Source organism: Indicator indicator, chromosome 30 (genome assembly GCF_027791375.1).
Source record: "Indicator indicator isolate 239-I01 chromosome 30, UM_Iind_1.1, whole genome shotgun sequence".
Taxonomy (NCBI): Eukaryota; Metazoa; Chordata; class Aves; order Piciformes; family Indicatoridae; genus Indicator; species Indicator indicator.
The window spans coordinates 8002421-8024423 of NC_072039.1; positions in this window are offsets into that span (position 1 = coordinate 8002421).

Consider the following 22003-nt stretch of genomic DNA (forward strand, 5'->3'; position numbering starts at 1 on the left):
GAGGCAGGCACAAATATGGCATCAGAAGGGAGATGTCCTTGATGTTCTGGGTAGGATGGATGGCCTTGAAATCTTTGCTGGAAGGAGAAGTAAAGATAAAGAAGAAAGCTGGGGAGGGACTTTTTAGGTAGTGATAGGACTAGGGGGAATGGATCAAAACTAGCAGTGGGTAGATTCAGATTGGATTTTAGGAAGAAATTCTTCCCCATGAGGGTGGTGAGACACTGGAACAGGTTGCCCAGGGAGGTGGTAGAAGCCTCATCCCTGGAGGTTTTTGCAGCCAGGCTGGATGTGGCTGTGAGCAACCTGATGTAGTGTGATGGTTCCCTGCCCATGGCAGGGGATTGGAACTGGATGATCCTTGAGGTCCCTTCCAACTCTGACAATTCTATGATTCTATATGGTTGTCTACTGAAAATGAGACTTTTGTTATGAGGAAGAGCATTTTTCCACCACCTTAAGCTAGGACCACACTGATAAGCCATTTTCTGCATTTCTGGCATATTTTGGAGCTTATACCTTTGACAGAAAAATGTCCCAGCACAGTCTGACCACATAAAACATGATTATATCCTTTTCAGCTTCTGATTGGGGAAGTATGAAGTGCTTAATCTCAGACTTTCTTCATTAATTGCAAATTTAATTTATAAACAGCTGCATGAGTTAGAAATTCTATCTCCTGTGATGAATACAGACCAATTAAGGTTATAAGTAGAAATAATTTATGGGATGTGTCAAAAGCAAAAATAGATTTACATAGAGATGTATTGATTGAAATGCAATCTCATCAGTCTGGAGGATGTTCTGGACAGTATTCAAGGAACTTGGAGATGAGAAAGATGGCAAGACAACACAATAAACCAAACATCTTAATTTGTAGGCAGCTAAAATGTAAAACTGAACCAGCTGCTCTAATAATTCCCTCCCTTCTCACACAGCTCCACAATACTGACAAATCTAAATATGAAGAAGAAAAATGTCTCTAGAAGGCTCTTATTTTGCTGCCTGAGTTGTGTCAAGGAAGTGTAAATATAATCACATTTTATCCTCCAATCTGAAATGGATTTCAGTGGCACAGATCACAAGGCAGCTTGCCTTGGTTTGTAATAACTCCCTTGTTACCACCACTAATACCATGAGGTGGGGAGGAAGGAGGAAGCAGCTCACTTCACAGCAGAATTACTAAGCAATCCACTCAAAATCCTGTATCCTTATTTGTGTCAGGAAGGGAGAATAAACCTCCAAGGTTTGCTGTGAGAGGCTGGCCATAAGGAAATTCTTCCTACAATTAGGTGGATGCAGAGGCCCAAGAGGTGCCATATGACAAACGCTGCCACGTTATCTCACTTCAGATGATCCATAAGAAGCTTACAGTGTCCTTGGGTTTGTTATGCATCAGCTAATCCTGGCTTCTTGGTGCTTTCAGAAACAGTAGACAGCAGGTTGGTAGGGATTCAAAGCACAAGTTGTCTTGGTCACTCCATGGGGAATTCTTGCTCCTCCTGGTCCACAACAGGCTGTAAAGAGTCAGACTCTTCCTCCCCTATCTAAGGAAACCCTCCAGTAAGAACTGCACTCCCAGAGTGGAAGTGACTCTGCTGGGTCTGGTAGATACTTCACTGCTCTCAGATGCTCATCCCACCTCCCCACTTCGAGAACCCCAAGCCCTGTTTCTCACATACACATCCATGCCAGCAGTGCTTGTGTAAGTGCTTCCAGCCCAGCCTGCTGTGGGCAAGGGCAGCCCATTGCTGCTGGCTGTCAGGCTCTGAACTGGCTCTGTCAGAGAATCACCCAGGCAGTGCTGCCAACACCTCTTCTGCTAGCAGGGTTTAGAGGACCAGACCACCAGTGAAAGGGGACTGCGATGCTCCCAAGGGAGCTGTGATATCCCCCAGCACCACAGCAGCATGTCAAGCAAAGTACAGCCCATGGTCTCCCCACTGAAGGCCTTGGAAAGTGCTGCTGGAGAAAAGCCATTGCTCTCCACGCTGGTCCTCTTCTCCAGAGATTTTTGTCCTCACAGCTCTGACTGCCGAGCAGGACAGGTTGACACTTCAGCGGCTGTGCAGAAACAGGGCAGCGGTGAGAGGAACCTGAATGTGCTTTGGCCTCTGTTGGTCACTGAGATGATTTATTTGGCAGATGGAAACTGTGTGACTGATAGCTCAGGAAAGTAGTAGAGGGAAGATGGGGTTGTCTCTAGTCTTGTGTGGGAATCTCTGTGCATGGCCATATCAAAGGGTCTGCATTTGGTGGTGGAATGGTTGAAGTTTGACATATTTGCATCTTTAGAGACTCAGGTGAGTCCATGCAGTGCCTTATAATTTTTAAATGAAATCCCAGTCTGGAGCTGTCTCCCAGTTTTCTCTCACCCCAGTTCTTCAGCAAATGAACTCCTAACCTGTTCACCTGGCCACACAACTTAGTTCTATCTTGAATTAACTGCTCACACAGCTCCATCCGTTTGCAATCCCTTCCCCAAGCATGACTATGCGGTAGCTGGCAGAGCTGTGTGAGGGAGCACAGTGTGTCTGAGGCTCTGCTAGCTTGGTAGCCAGCCAAAAATGACGCATGTGGAGACCCCCCTCTACAGCTGTATCCTTTTCAAAGTGATGTTTGTAGCAGAGAGCTACAAAAGTGCTATTATGTTGTCTTGAGTGGCTATGCGGGTTGCATTCTAAGCAGAGCAGGGATTAAATTTTGCCATCACTGCCCATGAGCAATTTGCCATTGTGCAGCCAGCAGCTTTCAGAGAAGGTTATTATTGCTGTCTGCACTGTACCATTCTTATTATATGAAACCTGAAACAGCTCTCCCAACCTTGGAAGAAAAAAAGATAATCCCTTTTCCTCTATTGTTGCCTATACCTTCTTAGAAGCCAGAGAAATGCAGCCCCCTCCTTGCCCTCCCTTGACGATCCTCTGCTTTTCTGCTCAGTGTAATTTCTGTGGTTGCTTCTGCTGCATTTCCAGTGGTGCTGGGGCTAATATGGATGTTCCCACTGAATGGTTACAGCTGGTGGAAGGCCATGTCTTGCCCAAAGACCTCTGTCTGTGCACAAATGAGTAAAACAACAGCTGATGCTGGGGACTGGATGTTAACCAGCGGCTTACAGCGAACAAAGCGAGTGGCAAAACCTGTGGAGAGGTGTTTGGTTGGATTTTATTGAGGGTCAGGCATGCTAGTGACAGAGAATGGCTGTTTGGAATGGACAAGAGATGCTTATCACTGAGGGGTTCCATCCATTACCCTGATCTAGAGAGGGCCAAGCTCAAGATGGTTGGGATTAAAGCAACCCTCATGCCTCTCCTTTTTTTGATCCCACTCCATCTCTCCTCACTCGTTGCAATCCAGATTACAAAAATGCACATCACTGCCTGTCAAACTAGTGTTTTTTTTTCTTTCAGACAAGCAAAAAATGTCACGCTTGACTGCATAATGCATTGAAGAAACACTACCCTGCCTTTGCACTTTTCTGTTTGTCCATTTTTCTGTCACTGTTGTTAATACCCCTCATTAACCCCATATTTCAATCTTTTTTCCCATATGTAAGAATCCAGTGGTGCTGAGTTGATTTCCACAGAATTACTGCATATCTGTCTTAAACACGAGCTTGATGTTAAAATAAATTTACCACTAAAATGACTTCCTGTAATTTCATCTTTGCCTCAGCTTCATAATGAAGTAGGACCTGGTTCTTAAAAAAAAAAAAAAAAAGTGCTGATAAAAATCAAGTAGCAGCTGTAAGTCTCCTGCCGTATCTCAAATGCACCCTGTCCTCTCATGCCTCTTATATGAAGATGAAGATCCCAAACTATAGAGGAATTCCTGGGAAAATCTGAAGAATGTCATCAGTGTGGATGAAATTGTCCTCCCAGGAATCACAGTGGCTTCTCTTCACTTTTTCTCAGTATCCATATTCATTCTACTTTATAATAAGTCCTCTCTGAGAGAACAATGATTACTTTTTACTCTCAGGACTCATACTAATCTCCTTTTCAAAAACAAACGGTAAGAGATTCAAGGCCTAGGGAAAAAATCAGCTTCTTAATAGAAAATGTCCAGTCACTGAACGAATCCCAGTGATTGTGGTTGATCCTGTGGTGCTGGGAGCAGTGCAAGAATCAAAGTGGAGATTGTACCAGTGAGCATCACAGGGGATGCAGTTCAAAGCATCATTCTCCCCAAGGAAATGTCAAGGCTTCTGAACTGAGATGCTGGACCTGGGTTTGGTTTGCATGAGCCAGTGGAATGCACTTTGCTAGCTTAGTCCATCTTCTTCAGGTCCAGAGACAATTTGTTTGGTGACTCAGAATATCCCAAGTCCATCTTTTTCCCCCAGAAAACTCTCTTTCACTTCACTGTCCAAGAAGGGAGTAGCTTTGGCTGAAGCTTCTTCATGGCTGAGGCTTTTCTGCCTGCATTGCCCCATGAACTCACACAACAGACTTTCCCTTCTGCACCTTGAAGGTGCAGAAAAAAAAAAAATAATTGGGCAATCCATTTCAATCCATTTTCTCATCTACCTCTCTGTCAAATCTTTTTTACAGAGGGCAGTGGTTCCAGCACACGTTCTGGGGACGGCATGCAGACGCGCAGCCAGGCAGCCAGCACGGCCACCTCTGTGTCATTTCCATAGGAAACAAAGCTCCAGCAATGTCAGATTGGATTGACCTACCGTTGGAAGAGGTTGTGAAATTTAATTAGCACTCCAAGAAGCACTTGGGCAATCTTGGGACACAAAAGTACAATTGAAGTAATCTTTGTTTCCGCGCTAGTAAAATCCGCCAGAAAATGAAATAAACCACGCGGCTCTGCCGGTCAACATTTGTTGGAGCAGAATGATAAAGGGTGGAGGAGGGAAATGCATTTGTGCTATTCCTTTTCTGCCCAGGCTCAGGGCTGTCAGTCTAGTGCTATGGCCTGTCAGCTTCACACCAGGGAAGCAGCACCAACCCGACAGGCAGGGGCATTCAGATCAGGCATGGTGATCACACAGCCAGCACTTAGGAAGAAGCTTTGTGCTGCAGTTTCACATGTAGGGACCAAAGGAACATGCTCCCCTCACTCCCCCCCCACCCATGGCCCCTCATTTCCAACAGGCTTAGAGGCTCTAATTGCACTGTTGCACAGCTCCTGGCAATTGTGAGGGCTTTTAATGCTGCTGCCTGCTTTGGAGGAGAGAAACTGGAATAATCTGCTTTGTGTAGTGTCCCTCGCTGGAGATAAGAGACAGAAGTGAGTTGCAGGGAATGCAAATTGAATGAACATATTGCAGTTGCTGGACACAGCTCTGGACGGTCTGCTCTGGCTCTGCTTTTGATTGACACAGCACATCTTGCTCAGTGCCACATGTCCACACTGCTAGTCCTAGAGTGTAGCCATGAAGCAGGCTGTGGCTTCACGCTATGGCACAGGAGGTTTCAGTGGGTTTTCCATCATAAATTTGTCTTTCTTTACCTTTTCCCCCTCTTCCCTTCCTGTGAGCAGATGAAACATGCACTTAATTTTCAGGAAAGTGACTGCTGTGGTAGCAGCTGTGGGAAATCAAATGCACAGCAGGCCCCCATAATTCACAATAATTTTGTGTAGCAGTTTCTGATGATGTGATATCAGGTGAAAATTATCCCTGCTACTTTCTTGTGTGCCACATCTTTGAACCCCAGCCTGCTTTTGCATTGGCATGTGTGCCTAGGGCTACTGGCTTATTGACAGGGGAGAAGTAGTAATATCAGATTTGGTTTTAAAATCTCCTTGTAAATGTATTGTTGAAGATGCACACAGGGTGCTGCTGGAGCCTCAGCAGCAAAGATCATTGTTGCTAGCCTGTTAATCTCCACTGCTTGTATTTATGGAGATTCCTTTGCTAAGAAGCATCCATTTTGATCTATTGTATTTACCCACAAATGTGATATTTACTTCCCACGAGATAAAAATGATAATGGCATTTCTGTGTCACAGGATTTTATTTCAGATAAAAGATCTAACAAAGCATATCGTGTTTTATTATTGCAGTTACTTATTAGTATCTGTGGAGAGGATCCCCTTCCCCTTCCCCTTCCCCTTCCCCTTCCCCTTCCCCTTCCCCTTCCCCTTCCCCTTCCCCTTCCCCTTCCCCTTCCCCTTCCCCTTCCCCTTCCCCTTCCCCTTCCCCTTGGCTAGGGCAGCAGAAATGAGTTCATGGGGACTCCAGTTGAATGCAGCATGCAGCACAGGCTGTGCAGCCCCTCCTTTTGAAAGATTCTGGAAAACCATGCTTGGAAAAGTGGGTTCAGGATGCCTATTCATGATTAGTCAGTGTACAGCTTAGGAGACATGAGACCCAAAGCTTCACATCTCCTCCAGCAGGAAGAAGACCTCCAGGAAGCACTTAGCCCAGGAGGAGCTCTGGAGTGTGCTGTGATTGAAGCAGAGAAGCCCTAAGGCAATGGTCTAAATGGATGTGCACTTTCTTGACATCACATCAAAGAGTCATTTGCCTTCTCTTAGCAGGTCTCTGGAATTAGAAGAGAGTAGGTGTGGCCTGTAAGATCAAATTCTTTAGCAAGGTGGGCTCAGGAAGAGAAGATTGGATTGTAGCTGCAGGAAAGTGTTGGCAAAAGGGTGAAACCTCTTGCAGCCTGATAGATCATTTCCATTGCTGTGTATCAAGCAGGGCTGTTAGCAGCTTGATATGGAAGAATGTTTAAATATTGATGCTGGTCTGCTCAGTGGAGCATTGCTTATTCTGAGAGGACCCTCTGAATCTGGAATATTTAATGTAATCAGCTGGAATGTAAAGCACAATATGTACAGCCTTGTTCAACCTGTGCATTTAATGACTGCTCTGGAAAGGCTATTACCTGCAATAATGCAATGCCAAGCCTAAAATGGGAAACAAAAACACTGCTTCCCAAGAGGGCAGTGCAGGAACTTCATGGATGATCTTAGTTCCCTGTTTTCAGAGAGCACCTTGCAGAGGTGTCATCAGAAATAAAGCTGGCCTGACAGTGCAGGCTGATTTGCAAGTAAAAGCACTAAACACTGTCTATCTGTAGTTACTGTTTTACTGTCGGGGAGCCATCACATCCATTAACTCAGGAACTAACAAAAAAAAGGTCATTGATTTGTAGAAATTTGTGCATTCTCCCTCTACATTTCTAATTCACCCAAAATATCAGTCAAAAAATTGCCCCATTACTGCATTCCCTCCCCCCACTTTCCTCCTGTTAAAGGAATTCCTTTCCTAATAGGATCTTCTGCCAAGCCTAGAAGACCACATCATGCAATCAGGAGCAGAGCTGATAGTGAGCAAAAAATAAGCCAAATTAGAGGAAAATAGTTCATTTGAAGTTTTAAGCTGAAGATCAATGATTTAATGGATCCAACAAGAAAGACATCATCAGATCTGTTACAGAAAGAGGGGGGTGCTTCTGCCACATTACATGTGTCAATAGCTTCTGCACTGAGGGGTTTATAAGAGCTGATGTATCCTGTTAGCAGAGACATGAATGATAAACAGAATGATATCAAATGCACAGTTCAACCAGCACTGATAGAATTAGCACACACCCTGAATGCACAGGAGTCTCTGTAGTTGTGACTTGCTGTATGAAGCTGGCAACAGGAACAGTCCCAGCGGTTAGGCTCAGCTATGCCACATGGATTCTGGCCCCTGGCACGTTTATCCAGGGATAGAGTTGCTCTCAGTCAGTGCAAGGCAGAGGAATGAACCCCAGGATCACCCATAAGCTTGAGCCAGGGTAGAAGATGTTAGCCTGTTTGTAGAGCAGAGATGCACAGGAGAGGTCAGCTCTGTTCCTGCAATGCCATTTGAGTTTGCACATCAGTAAGTGACTCCTGCATGTGTGCTTTCCAAGAGTGGGTTCCTGGCAGTGGGACTTTTTCCCTTTACCACAGCAAGGTTCAATACATGCCTCAAAATCTGTCTTTTCTCCTAGATTGGTTGGGAGAAGTTGCACTGAGTGTTGAATGGCTGTATTTAAATGCATTTCTGTATTTAAATGAGGATTGTTTAAGGTTTGAACTCATTCTGCCTTTCCATTTACCAGCACTTGGTAATTTACCAGCACTTATAGGAAAGAGACTCACAGGGCTCTTAAGAGTTCTTTTTAGACAGTTTGCTGTGTCCATAACTCTATAACCCCTAAGTGTGTATTAAACCCAAACTCTGCAGCCTCACAGGCTGTTTTCCCTGGTTTATGGGAAAGGATGAGCTTGGAGAAAGATGCAGAGGAGACCAGCAGTGACATCTTTTTCCACTGATTAAAAAACCAAACCCAGACAAATTACATCAGCTGACAAGGATCTAATGGCCAAGAAACAGCCCCCACCTGCCCCTCATTCCACATCTTGTGACCACCTTCATCTGGGAATGTGAGCAAGAGCCTGTTTGCATTTACTATGCTCATGATAATAAAGAGAAGGAGGAGGAAGGAAATGGCCATACTACGTAATGACACCTCAGAGATCCCCTTAGAGCTGCACCAGTCGCATTTTCATTTCCACTGGTGCTGCTAAAACAGTGGAAGTAGCCCAGACAACCAACAAACCCACAGCCCCATCACTCCAGAATAAAGCCTGTCAAACAATCCTGAGTGTGCCTGTGTTTAGCTGCCATAGCCCCAGCTTCTTAGATGCAGGCAGACACCAGAAAGGATGGCTCAGCACTGACTCATCACAGCAGATTCCTCACACCAGGCAAAGACCTTCAATGAAAGTGAAAATCCATCCATTTTTAATCTCTGCTAAGAGCATGGCAGCAGGCATGCAAAGGCTTAGAACCAGCCTGTGGACTGGAACTGCTCTCTAAAGGAAGAGCTGAGCCAATGTGTTCATCCAGAGCTAAATGGCATTAGAAGCACTGCATCGCTACTGCAGAAGGAAAGGAGGTCACAGGGAGGTGAAACTGCTCTCCCACAAAGCTCTGCTCCTCAATCCCTTTTCCAGGTGTGCTGAAAGTCTGGGTCTCTCCCAGTCACAGGCAGAAAACCTGAACACCAGCAAGCAACTTGATCCAAAGGCAGGTCATTCTTACACTGATTTTTTGGGCCTTTTGATTTGTGAGCAGCTGAAGGTGGCTCTGCTGTGGCACAAGTGCCAGCACCTGTGTTGGTCAGCTCCCAGTACACAACTGGTTTTTTTCTTCAGCCCTCTAAGCACCTACCTGTAGGCCTCCTAACACCATTCCAAGAGCATAAGCCCTTTCAGAAAGCTGTTTCACAGAGGTAAAACACCTACCCCCTTTCATCAGTAAATGTCCTCCATCTGAGCAAACCCCCACCCAAACCACAATGACCCACAGCAGAATCAGATCCCCAAGTATAGAGGAAGAACTGGGGGAGTGGGAGGGAGGTTTCTTGGTCCCCACCTGGAGATGTGCTGTGGAAAGTAGGAGCAGAAGGGGCTTTACTTGCTTTCCAGGCAGAGTTAAGGAGCTGCATCTAGGGAGAAGAGGCAATAGGATAAAAAGCAAATAATCCAGAAGTGAGGGGGAGGGGAGAATGTAAAATACTCTGCTTTTAATCAGGAAAAGCAATTTAGTTACAGTTTTCTGCATAATTCTGTTGAAGAAATAAATTATGCAGAAGAATGTACTTTTCTCCTGAGGCTAAAAAAAGAACAAGTGGGGCTCAGGGAAATGCCTGGGACTTACATGTGTTTGCTATTTAGCTGTGTTCTTTGACAATTCCTTGCAGGTTGAATGGTTTACCCTGTAAGCTTCAGCTTTGAAATGGACTCCTAACATGCATGTGCAGCAGGAGTGTCCTCACATGGGAGGATTTGTTTTCTGTGGTGTGGGACCATCTCAGAAAGGCCTTTCCTGGTGTTCCTCACACCTCTGATAGGGCAGCTCTGCCCCATGGGGCCAGGCTGAGTCCCTGCTAGGGCAGCTCAGGTTGGGACCTGCCCCAGTGTAGGGTCTCCTCCTTTTCCTGACCTGCTCAGTTGGGTAGCTGTGACTGCTCCCTGGGATGAACTTGCAGGATATGGGAACCCTGTCATACACAGACAAAGATTTAGGCAAGGTTGGTTCTTCACTGGTACAATAAAGAAAAATAAATGTTGAAGGTTTGGCTTCTTTAATGTTTTGTGCAGCAGTTTCCAGACCCATGAAATGAAGCAGTGTTTTTCCCCTCAATAAGAAAAAAGATCCAGGCCCAGGAGACTGAAATTTTGGACTCCTTAATGGGAAGAACAGTTTTAAATTTCATATTTTCCACTGAAATGTTTAGTTTGGGGACTTAAGAGCTCAAAGCGCTTAGGTATATTGGAAAGCTTTTATTCTAAGCCTTAAAATTTTAATTTAGAAATCCTTGAGTGGGAGAGGATCATCACAAAGCATCCTAACAAATTTTGTCCACGTTTCTTTTTTTTGTTTGTTTAGTTGATGAAACATAAGCACAACACTTGTCTTGTGTATATGATGAGCTTTGCAGGAAGGAACATGTCAAGAGGAAAAGCACAGTGTTTATCTTCCAAACTTTGGCTTCTCTCAGCACAGATCCAGCTTCAGACAATCACAAAGGCCCTCCTGCTCAGCTTCTCAAGTGGTCTTTTGGAATTGGAAACAGCATCTGTTGATTTTTAGTGGTGGACTCTTAAGTGGCTTGGCTTGGGCTTTTCAGCCAGCTGTTACCACTGCACAAGCTGTGGCTTCAAAGAGGGGGTGACATCAGTGACTTGAGGACCTGAAGAAAATGAATTGAAATGAAATGGAAATGAATTGGAGATGGGGGGAAAGGATTGTTGGTCTGAAGTGAAGCGTGAGGTTCTGCAGAAGCTCAGTCTAAGGGCACAATGAGCTCTCCCTGCCAGTACACAATGGTCCCCAGGACCTTAGAGGGACCCCAAGGTGGTCAGCATTGCATCTGCTCAAGTTTGATCTCAGGCTGGGCTCAGTCCAAACCTCCACACTGGGGGCAAGCTGCTGTTGAGCAGCACAGCTGGACTCACTTGCTGGGCTGCAGGGTAGGTTTTCAGTTCACTACAGTTAGATGGCAGAGCTTTGGGAATTTTCCCCCCTGATCTCATTATAACAAAGTCAGAGCAATTCCAGAGATACTATCTTTCTCTTACTAAGAATTCCCTTTAACAAACAAAACTTGGAAGGGAAAAAATGATGATAAAACTGGACAGGACCAGCTTTTTTAGCATAGGTTTGGACAATGCAGCTTACTGAATGACTGTGTCTGTAAGGAGGCTTCCATCAATTCTGACAATAAGGTCATAAATCCAGTATGGACTGGTGATGAAAAACAGAGAGAAAGAGAAAGACTTGAAGGAGAATGGTTGAAGGGACAAACAGAGTCACTGAACTGTAGCCCCAGGAGAATGTAAAAAGATGATGAATAAACAAATGGAGATTAGAAGAGGGCCCTAGGAAGGATCAATCTCTCAAGCACCAGCAGGGAAATCAAGTTGTAAAGCAAAAGGCTGGATCCTGTGTGGAAAAGAGATTGAAGAGGCAGAAGAAATAAGGCTGGAGAGTGCTGTGGCAGCAGGATCTGCATTTCAGTGCAGGCAGCCTGAGTGGTGCCTCTTCTCTTTCAGCCAGTATGAGTTTGATTTAGCAGACCTGGCATGAGGAAGGTGGTAAGACCAAGGCAGAGGGGAGAGTTTCTCAGTGATACAGAAATGCTAGTGAACTGTAGCTGAAAGACCATGGCCATTTCCACCACACCCACCCCATTTTCGCCCTTTGTCCTCCCAAATTACAGGACACCTGGACTCTGTTGGAGTCTCCTCCCACCCCAGGTGTGGCCACTTTACCTCCCCACCCAATTCCCTTTTATAATACCCCTAGGAAAGGCAGAAGCCCCAAGCTGAGCCCATCTGGGCTGCAGGATCCTCTTCCTGTCATCACTGGTGAGTCCTTATGGTGTACACCGAGTGACTGGGTTGGGGACAAAGGCTGGGGGGCCTGGTGGCCCCCCGGCTAGGTAGGAATAGGGTTGCTGATTGCTCTGATATCATCCATTGGTGCTGGCTGGGCCTCTTTGCTGGGGCTGAGCTCCTCTGTGAGCTGTCTTGGTTGGGTAAGGGTCTTGCTTCAGGCTCTGGGATGGGTGTAAGGATGGTGGTGGAGCAGGAGCTGTTTAGGCAGGGTGGAGGATGGGGTGGAGGGGAGCAGGAGCTATTAGAGCAGGTTGTTCAGAGAGGTGTTAGAATCCCTATCCCTGGAGGTTTTTGCAGCCAGGCTGGATGGGGGACTGAGCAACCTGGTCTGGTGTGAGGAGTCCCTGCCCATGGTAAGAGGTTTGGAGCTAGATGATCCTTGAGGTCCCTTCCAGCCCTAACAATTCTATGGTTCTATAAGAGAGACTGAGGAGGACATAAAGAGATGAATGGAGATGAGCCCTGAGGCTCTGGGGTGCAAGAGTGTCTGGCTGAGGAGAAACTGGAATTCTTGCATTTTGCCCAGGAGCTTGTCTGGAAGCTGAAAAATTGTCTGGGGTTCTATTATCCCTGTTGAGGACAGGTCTCTACCCTGGTCACAGTGTTCAGTCCCCACCTCCCCCTTTGTGCTGCCATCTCACTAGTAGCTCTCTGTGGCTAGAAGTGCTTTGGGGTCTGGTAGGGAAATGCATAGCAGTCACCCTCAGTATGCTGGAGGGGAGAAGTGCACCTGTGCCTGGAAACCTAAAGCCTGGCTGAAGCCTTCAAAAACAAGTAGGAGCTTGTAAGTGAGAAACTTGCTGCTGGTGTCTCTCACAGTATGTGGAGGAGAGGTAAGAATTGGAGGACAGCAAGCAATTGAGATCCCATTTCCATCCATTAATTCCAAACTTCAGGCAGGTCTCCCCATTTCTGGGAAGCAGATAGTGCTACCCTGAAACAGTAATACCCTTCAGTAAGGTGCAATGCTGCCAAGTTAATTGGCATTTGCAACACACAGGTGCTGTGGAAACTACCCAATCTCATTCTGTCTGTGGTTCCACTGGTGATGTTTTCTGTGGGTCAGGGGCTTACTTACCTGGCTGTATGATTGTGAGGAGAGACCTCAGTTGATTTAATCCCCTGTTTACTGTGAGTTTGATTTGATGATGCCTCACTACTGCTTGATGACGAAGACGACATGCATGATTACATCTCACAGACATCTCCCAGCTGGAGAAGGGAATACTTTTATTTATTTTCTTAGTGATTATTACTGTGGAAACCATAATGTACAAACTGCCTTCCTGCCCTGATGGATGCAGTTCTGCAAATAGCTGTGTTCTGCAGTAACCCCTACAATCTTTCTAACCAAGGAAAGAGCTGTGTTTTCTGTAGCCAATGAGTCTAGCTTTTCTTTTCTATTCTCTACAAGTGTATAGTGACTGATCCTGGAAGACATCTAAAGTGCAACCAGAATGAATGGCAATGCATTGGAGACTGACCTCTGCTTGAAATGGCCTGATTTGTGAGCATGGGGGCTAAGAAAAAAAAAGGTAAGAGTCAGGAACCTTTTCTGCTTGAAATTTGGCCTCTGCTCTGTGAAGAACAATTTACATTCTTCCTTCATATGTAAACAGATGAAATGTGTGTAAAGTCACTGCTGGAGAAATCAGCATTGAGGGGTAAAAAAAAAAATAAATCATTATTTTCTAAAGGAGAAATGAAGAATTGCCTTTTTCCTTTTTTTTTTTTTTTTTTTAAATTCTGAGATTTCAAAATGTCAGACTCAATGCTCCATGTCCAGAGAGTCTGTTCTTACTCTTAGGCTAGTCTTCCGTTTTTCAAGCTTGTATGTCTTAGGTTCAAGTAATGAAGAGCACTTTGACACATCAATTACAACAGGGAAATGAGCTCCCTGACAGGTGAATCTGCTGAAGGTCATTTGCTTTGTCAGAGCATTGAGAGCTTTTGCTGTTGGCTGTGCCCAGCTCTGCAGATGTGACAGGAAACGGTGCTTGGTGTTGTGGAACAGGGAGAGCACAGCAGGCTCTGAAAGGACTCATTTTGGGGACAGCACTGAAGTTGTGGTAGTGAGGCCTTGCATGATGACATTACTGGTGCTGAATTGGCTTAATTTCAGGGCAAGTTGCCTCTTGTCCTTCCCCTATCCCCAGCCTGGTTGATGTGCTTAATGGGAGCTGACAGTAAACCTCAGCCCTGATTGTCAGATTTCTCTAGAAAGCTCAAGGGAAAGAAAGGCAGGCATCTGAGGAACAAAAATAGCACACATAATGAGCTCCCTCACTTAGCCATACAGATTTCTTAATGCCCTTCTTTCTCCCTCTTGCGTGGACACCAAACATCAAACAATAAGAGGGTGCTTTGAACCCTGGGGTGGACAGAAAACAGATGGATGAGGCTGCTGCCACCCTCCTAAGTTATTGCTTGGTCCCTGTGTGGAGATGCAGCTTGGGGAAAGAGAGCCAATAGTATCCTGGGGTGCATCAAGAAAGGTGTGTTCAGCAGGGCTAGGGAAGTTCTGCCTCTCTACTCTGCCCTGGTTAGACCACAGCTGCAATCCTGGGTCCAGTTCTGGGCTCCCCAGTTCAAGAGAGGCAGAGAACTGCTGAAGAGAATCCAAGGGAGAGCCACCAGGATGCTTAGGGGACTTGAGCATCTCCCCTGGGAAGAGAGACTGAGAGCCCTGGGGCTGTTTAGTCTGGAGAAGAGAAGGCTGAGAGGGGATCTGATCAATGTCTATCAATAGCTGAGGGGTGGGTGTCAAGTGGAGAGGGCCAGGCTCTTTTGGTTGGTTCACAGTAACAAGACAATGAACAGGTTAAAACTTGAAGATAGAAGATTTCAGCTCAACATGAGGAGAAACTTCTTTCCCATGAGGGTGACCAAGTACTGGAGCAGGCTGCCCAGGGGGGTGGTGGAGTCTCCTTCTCTGGAGACTTTCCAAACCCACCTGGATGCATTCCTGTGTGGACTACCTTAAGTGCTCCTGCTCTGGCAGGGGGGTTGGACCTGATGATCTCTTGAGGTCCCTTCCAACCTCTGATATGCTGTGATAAAAGCTGTCTAGGAGCAGACTAAAAAGCCATTTCTTCCTTATTTTTGTTTAACTCATCTAAATTCTCATCTCGGACATGGGTCTCTCACGTAATTCAGACTGTGCACTCATGTCATGTCTCTTCAGCATGTGCTTAGGTTGACAGTTATGGTGAGATCTGGGCAACAGTGACAGTTCAGGACAGTCTGTGCTTTTTCCATCCACCTGAGGAAAAGTTTGGGGTTTTTTTTGGTGTCTGCTTTTAGTGGGTGGTTTGGTTGGTTTTTTCCCCCCCTAAGTAGCCCTGAAAACTATTTCTAAAGCAGGAAACCAGAGCCAGACAAAGCATGTAAAGGAAGTTAGCCTTCATACATTCTTCAGAAGTTAGACATGACAGTCTTTTCTTTTGTGCCTCAGTCTGTATATGGTGTTCTGTTCTATGAAACACTGGGGTTTTTTTGAGAGGTGGCTTGTATTTTTTTAACCATTCCAGAAGTGTAGCTGATAAGCAAACAAAGAAAAGCTTATTTGTTGACTTGCCAACATAAGATGGAAAATATGATGGAGTCAAGCAGATAGTCAGAGATATGATGAAAGATATAGGAGTTTGATATATTTCAGGATATATCTGTTCTACCTCCAGCTCCTTATAGAGGATAGAACTTCTATAAATAACCTAGGTCTGGTGATGTCAAGCCATGCTTTTAGCATCATCCCTCCTACTAAGGATGCTTTCTTTACCTTCCTCTTCACTTGTACTGTAGTCTTATTTTATGGTAACCAGTTGACAGTGAGATGAATTACTGAGAACAAGACATGGCACATCTTTTATGGCATTGTTTGTCCAGAGAGGTCTTAAAACTATAAAGTACTTTGAGCTGTGTCACTGTTTTGCCCAGTGGAGAAATGTAGCTTCCTCAGAGGTGACACAGAGCAGCTGTCCAGCCAAATTGACTTGCACCAAGGCTCAACACATTGGGGTGGCAGCTGAAATGTGCCAAGAGTATGGAAAAGCATTGGCAGTGACTTTGGTATTACTGCAAGTAGGCTTAATTTTAATTGTCAGATTGACTTGCAACAAAGAAATTAAAAGGAAGAGTAAATTTGTCTATTAATTATCTGAATACTTTCAAATGAGACTGATATTAAGAAGCAACTTGGCTTTTATCCCTTGGTTTTTCAGCTCCTGTATAGCACTGCCAGCTTTGGCTGTGCATGGGGAGATAGATGATCTCTGAATGTCATCAAAATGTTAGACAGCTCCCAATAAATCCCAGTAAGTTTTCTGAGGGAAGGGAACACAGAGGTGAGGTATAGCACGTTTTGTGTTACCTTGGAAATGTAAATCCATTTACAGGATATGTCTCATATTTATCTATATTCCAGAAGTGTATTAACTTTATTTTTGTGGATTCCTCTTATTGCTTTTCAGTGCTTTTAGTCCGTAAATCCACCCCTGAATGGATGTTTTCTCTTTGATATATCAAATCAGCTCCTTCTCGCTCAGGGCTGGAGCCTGAGTTCCTTTTCAGGTGTGTATCTAGGGTAATATCCCCAGCTCAAAACCAGGCAGGGGTGAAGCAAAAATGCCAGTTTGGAAGTGTTCATATGCCTATGTTAGAGAATGATTTACCAGTCTCACAAGAGCTGTTATTATTACCTAGGAAGTAGGAGGTGTGTGTGTGCAGATGTTGTGGAATTTTGTGCTGCTGTGTGCTTTGGGATGCTTGTCTGCCACAGCCATTCACCAGTCCAGGCTTGGGAAGGGATGTCCAAAAAAGTGGAGCAGGACAAGCTTTGCAGCCCATTTTATAGCCTCTTTTTTGGTGTGTTTTTTTTTTTTTAAACAGATTTTCCTATTTCTGTCTTTCCTATTCTTCTCTGCCTTGTCCACTGTCTTCCCTTGCAGTCAGTCCTGCACATGAGCAATTATAAAAGGGCTCCCTAGTTGTCAGGTGTTCTGCTTTATTTCCATCAAAACCTAAACCACCTTCTTGCAGTGATTTGTAAACAAAAGACCCTCTCACATCCCTCCAAACTCCAGGTGAGCAGGTTGCACATTAGATCTTCCCATTTTGGACTGCCCTAGCTCCTGCTCTTTTTATTAACAAGTCTTATGAGTCTGTTACTGAAAGTGGAAGAATATTGTCTTGATGTGTCTCTAGAATCTCATCCATCTCTGAAGAGGAAGCCCTTCTATCTGTTTTAGCCTGCTTTGGCCTCTCATCCTCTTTGCTTGGGTGCTGGTTCAGTCCTTATTAAATCCATTCCACCCTGGGAGAGGCTCCATTTTAAAGGGTCTGAATGCACTGCTCTCTACTGATCCAGGAGACAGAATTCCTAGCAAAAAGATCTTTAAAGAGCAGAGCTCTAGCTGTAAGTCACTAATGTGGCCCAGTAGGGATGATTTTACTGCAGGGTATTGGGAGGAAAAAGCCTTCTTTGTAAATAAATATCAAATTTGATTGTTATATCCCTCCAGAAGTTGACACAAAGATTGATGGCTAATAAGCATGTGTTCTTCATTTGCATTGCAAAGTGTTCAATGCAAACTACAGGCAACCATCAAAATAGTCAGTTCATTATTCTGTAAGCCTTCCTTTTTCCTGTTGTCTACTCATGGGTAAGAAGCTGTGTGTCAGTAAAGGAGTGCTGAGAAACCCTGCTGAAGAAAAGTGAGGTAACAGATTGCAATAGGTATCCTTGGATCCCTGGACTGGTGCCAGGATTAGTGCCTCAAGCTAGCTCACAAAGTCAATGGACAATTTATTCTGTACTAGAACTCTTTTTCCCTCATTTCTGTGTTTTTTAGCAGTATATTTACACATGCACAACGTGAACTTCAGAGTCAACAAATGGATGAGATTATAAAGAAAGGAGAGTCTGCTAAAGAAAGCACAAAAGCTATTCTCTTTGATTTATGGATTTGTTCCAGTCCAAGAAGCTCAGAGCATTCTTTGATAAGGGCCATAAGTGATTAGAGAGTAATGAACTATGGGAAAGGTTCAGAAGATGCTGAGATTAGATCTTCCTGGCTGAGCAGGAGCTAGTGATGAACCCATCTGCATGAAATGCTGCCTCAGTGTCAGCTTCTCAAAAGTGTTTGATTTATTCCTGTTATCTTTACATTTTGCTTCCAAAGACCAAGATGTGAGGAATTAAGTAGGCAAAGATAGGGACACTTTCACTTAATGTTTCATTAGCTTCTGTGTGTCTCTGGTTTATTTAACCTGTGCTGATGACCATCTTTTCCTTGTTCATCTTCTCAGACATTCATGTTTAAAAAGAAGATTCATAAAACATTTCCATGTGTGGGGGGGGAAAAAAAATTCTCCAGTTAAATTCAAAGTCCTTTTTGATCTCCCTGACATTTAATCATTGAAAACTCCCTGTGAAAGGGGAAACTTGGATACCTGCATTAGAGCAAAGAAATAGTACTGCAGGTCTCAAAAGTCTTCAGACTTTTTTTTTTTTTTCCTTGAAAAGCATAGAAGATCTCATATTAAAATCTGTTTCTGTTTATTTCAGTATCCCCTTAGTTCAAAGGTTGAGCCCACTTGTAATTCTATCAAGAGGGTTTCAAGCAAAGGTAGTTCTTAGCAGCAGTAATGCTCTTATCACTGTGATGATCATGGGATGTAAGTGAGGCAGGATTTAGAAGCAGTGCCTTTCAGTTAATCATCTGCTGCTCTCTTCTAACAGAAGATAATGCCAAGCAGCCTGTGATGTCTTGGGTTATAATTCTCTGTGATTAATAGATGGAAACCTTAACAGTATCCTTCGGGTATGGAGTTAAATGTTACATGCTGGGATCAGAAGACACTGTCCCAGTCCTCATTACGTTTCTTTTATTTTTAACTAAGGATAGAAGGAGGAAAAAAGTGTTTTTTTTCCCCTGTTTTATATCAGAAATAAAGTTGTGCTGCAGTGCACTTGATGTTTACTCAGAAAATTTAGATGAGAGAGAGCTGCCGCATCTAGGCTGCCTGAATCTTTGCTGTTGCCACAAGGGTTTCTTCTGGTGGTTTTATTTCTAGTCTTATTTAAAGAGCTATTTATTTAAAATAAAACCAAAAAAACAAACCAACAAAAAAAAAAAAAAAAAGAAAAAACACCCAAAAAAACTCAGGACTTCTGAACACCTCACCTTTACCATTTGGTGCAGTTAGGATGCTAGGTTCTGTAGGCAGCTTGACAGCCTCAGCATATCTGCAGGACAAATTAATGAAGTTTTTCTTGTAGGAGTTGAGTGGAGGACAGTGCAGAATACTCCCGAGTATTTCTCAAATCCTTTGTAAGGTCGAGCCATATTCTGTAGAATCCTGAGACTAGTAAAATGCTGAAATTGTTCAGTGTCATTTGGTCAAACCCAACTTTTATTGTACGGTAGTTTCACTGACCCTCTTAAACTGAGGGCATTCAGTGAGTCATTTGGGTTTACTTTTTTCCTGAACAGCCAAACCACAGCCAAACTGGTGGGTATAATAAAAACACTGTTTACTGCATTGAGGAGCCTTCAAATTGCTAATTCTTGAAATGTTCCATAAGAACAAGTCCTCCTTTCTTTATCCTCTTCTAGAACTAGGACTCCCACTTATTTTCTTTGCCCTGTGATATTTTTGCTTGGCCAGCCTTGTTTCATCCAGTCCACTTTACCCATCTATGAGGGGCAGTGCATGTCCATTCCAGGCAGGAGCAGTATCTACTTTTTTAAATCAGAAAAGGCTTTCTGTATTGAGGGGAAAAAAAAAAAAAAAACACAAACACAAAGTGAGAGCTTTCGGATTTTCTTGTCTTGCACTTGAAAAATGAAGCTGCTCCGTTTCTCTGGCCCTATGCAGCCATGTGGATCTGTTTTTACTCTCTCATGCAGTCATTCAGATGAGCTGAAGACCAACTCAGGCTTTGCTGTTTGCCCTTCCAGGTTGTGGTCTCAGAAGACAGCCATCTGGATGGAGTATGTGTTTTGATGCTCAATCAGGTGTTACAGGACCTGTTTGTGTTTGTCCTTCCTCTAGGCAGCTTTGTTCCATCAGATTAAGCTGGGATTCTTTCCAGTTGAGGCACCTTGGTGCAAACAGCTGTTGTTATTTGTCTAATGCTAGCAGTGTGCTGGGGACTTGGAACTCAGAACAGAGCTCTTGGTGTTCCTCTCATATGGCTGTAAAATGATCCTGCAGTTTTATGGGCTGCTTTTGCTGACTAGACTCCAGTAGTGCTTGTGCAGGAGGAGTTACTCAGGAGTATTGGACAATGGATGAATCAGGACATGGGAACACCTACATAAAACTTGCCCTAAGTCTTGCCCAATGATCCATTGCACAGATAGGGAGGAAACCTATAGGTTATTCACCAACCCAAGTGTATTATATCCCAGTAGACTGATCTGAATGTTCTGGTTTGTAATGGATCCTTAAAGACATCATAAATAGTTTCAGGTATGAGTTGCTAATGGGCTGACAGAGAAATCAATTTTCATAGTCATTAAGTTACTTCAGACCCAAACAAAGAAGCCTAGCAACCCTTTGCTCCCCCTAATCATTGTGTATGATCTACTGTCTAGACAGATTGATGGCTGGATTAAGTTGAAAATGTTGTTTGGAGTCAGGATTTTAATTCTCAGCCTCAGAGGAGAACTTGGCCAGATTTGGGTTGGAGTTGTTATTTTTCCATAAACCACTGGCTGTATTTGGATTTGGTCTCTGGTGACTGGGAACTGCTGTCTGATGGAACTTCTCGCTGTGAGCCACTGGCCTGTGAGGACTCTGCAGGTATTCTGTGAGTTTCACACTTCTAAACCAGCTGGAACCTCAGCTTTTAATGCAATGCAAAGCAAACACCTTAGAATCTGAGGTGACTGAATAGGGTTTTAGGGTTTCCCTGCAAGAAAATAACAGATGCTTTATTACTGTGTTTGTTATTGTAGTTACTCTGCTCTCACCACCTGACTGTGGTGAATCCTGACTTCACCACTACCACAGACACAATTCCTGATGATGACTTGCAAACCACAAGGCAGGGCAGTCGCCTACATCAGATGTCAGAGTTGCAGAGGATGGGAGGGCTCTTACAAAACACTTCTTGAGCCCACTGTGCCACACAACCCTGCAATTAACACTGCTCCCTGCCCAATAGGCAGGGCCAAGCCTACCACCATGATGATCCACTCAGCAAAATGCTGAGCAACCTTCCCATCCAGCTACCTCGGAAAGCCTCAGGGGTGTCAGTGGGATCGTGAGATACAGGAGTGTTAGGTCAAGCAGGGTCTCCAAAATGCCTGATGGTATCCTGTCAGGTAGGGCAAGAATATAATTTACTCCTATTTGGTTTACTTCAGGCTCTAATGAGACAAATTAACAACATCACAGCCCCACATCAGCCATCCTGAATCTTTTCAGGCTTCTCTTCCTTCAGTGGCACAATGCAAAAGGCTTTAGTAATGATGCAGCATCTCTTGAGCTGCCCAGCTCTGCCTCCCCACCCAGTGCTGCCAGGCTTTCTCCTCTCTTGTTACCCAGACAAGTTTCTTTTATGAGGCTTCTTAATTGGCTTGTTAGTGTAACCTGAAGCTACCTTTCCTGCTCAACTGGCTGATAAATGAGACTCCATTGCCTTTCTTCAGCCCCAGACAGGCTGGAGAGGCAGCTGGAAAACCTGGTCCTGGGGATTTCACAACTGTTCCCATCCTCTCTGGTAGTAAGGTCACTTGTGGCTTGTGCTTGGGTGGATGTTTCCTGCACTCCCAGCAAATGTTACTTCCCTGTTCAGGCAGGGACTTGGTCCCTAAAACCCCATCTCTGTTAGAACATCCCATATTTAGATTGGATGTTAGGGAAAAGCTCTTTATAATGAAGGTGGCTGAGCAGTGTTACAGGTTGCCCAGATGGGTGGTTGAGGCCCCATCTCTGGAGATATTTGAGGTGAGGCTCAACAAGGCTCTGGGCAACCTCTTCTAGCTGAAGATGTCCCTGCTCACTTCAGCAGAATTGGACTAGATGACCTTTAGAGGTCCTTTCTAACCTGGGTGATTCTATGATGTACAGAGCACTGTGAGAGGTTGCTGCT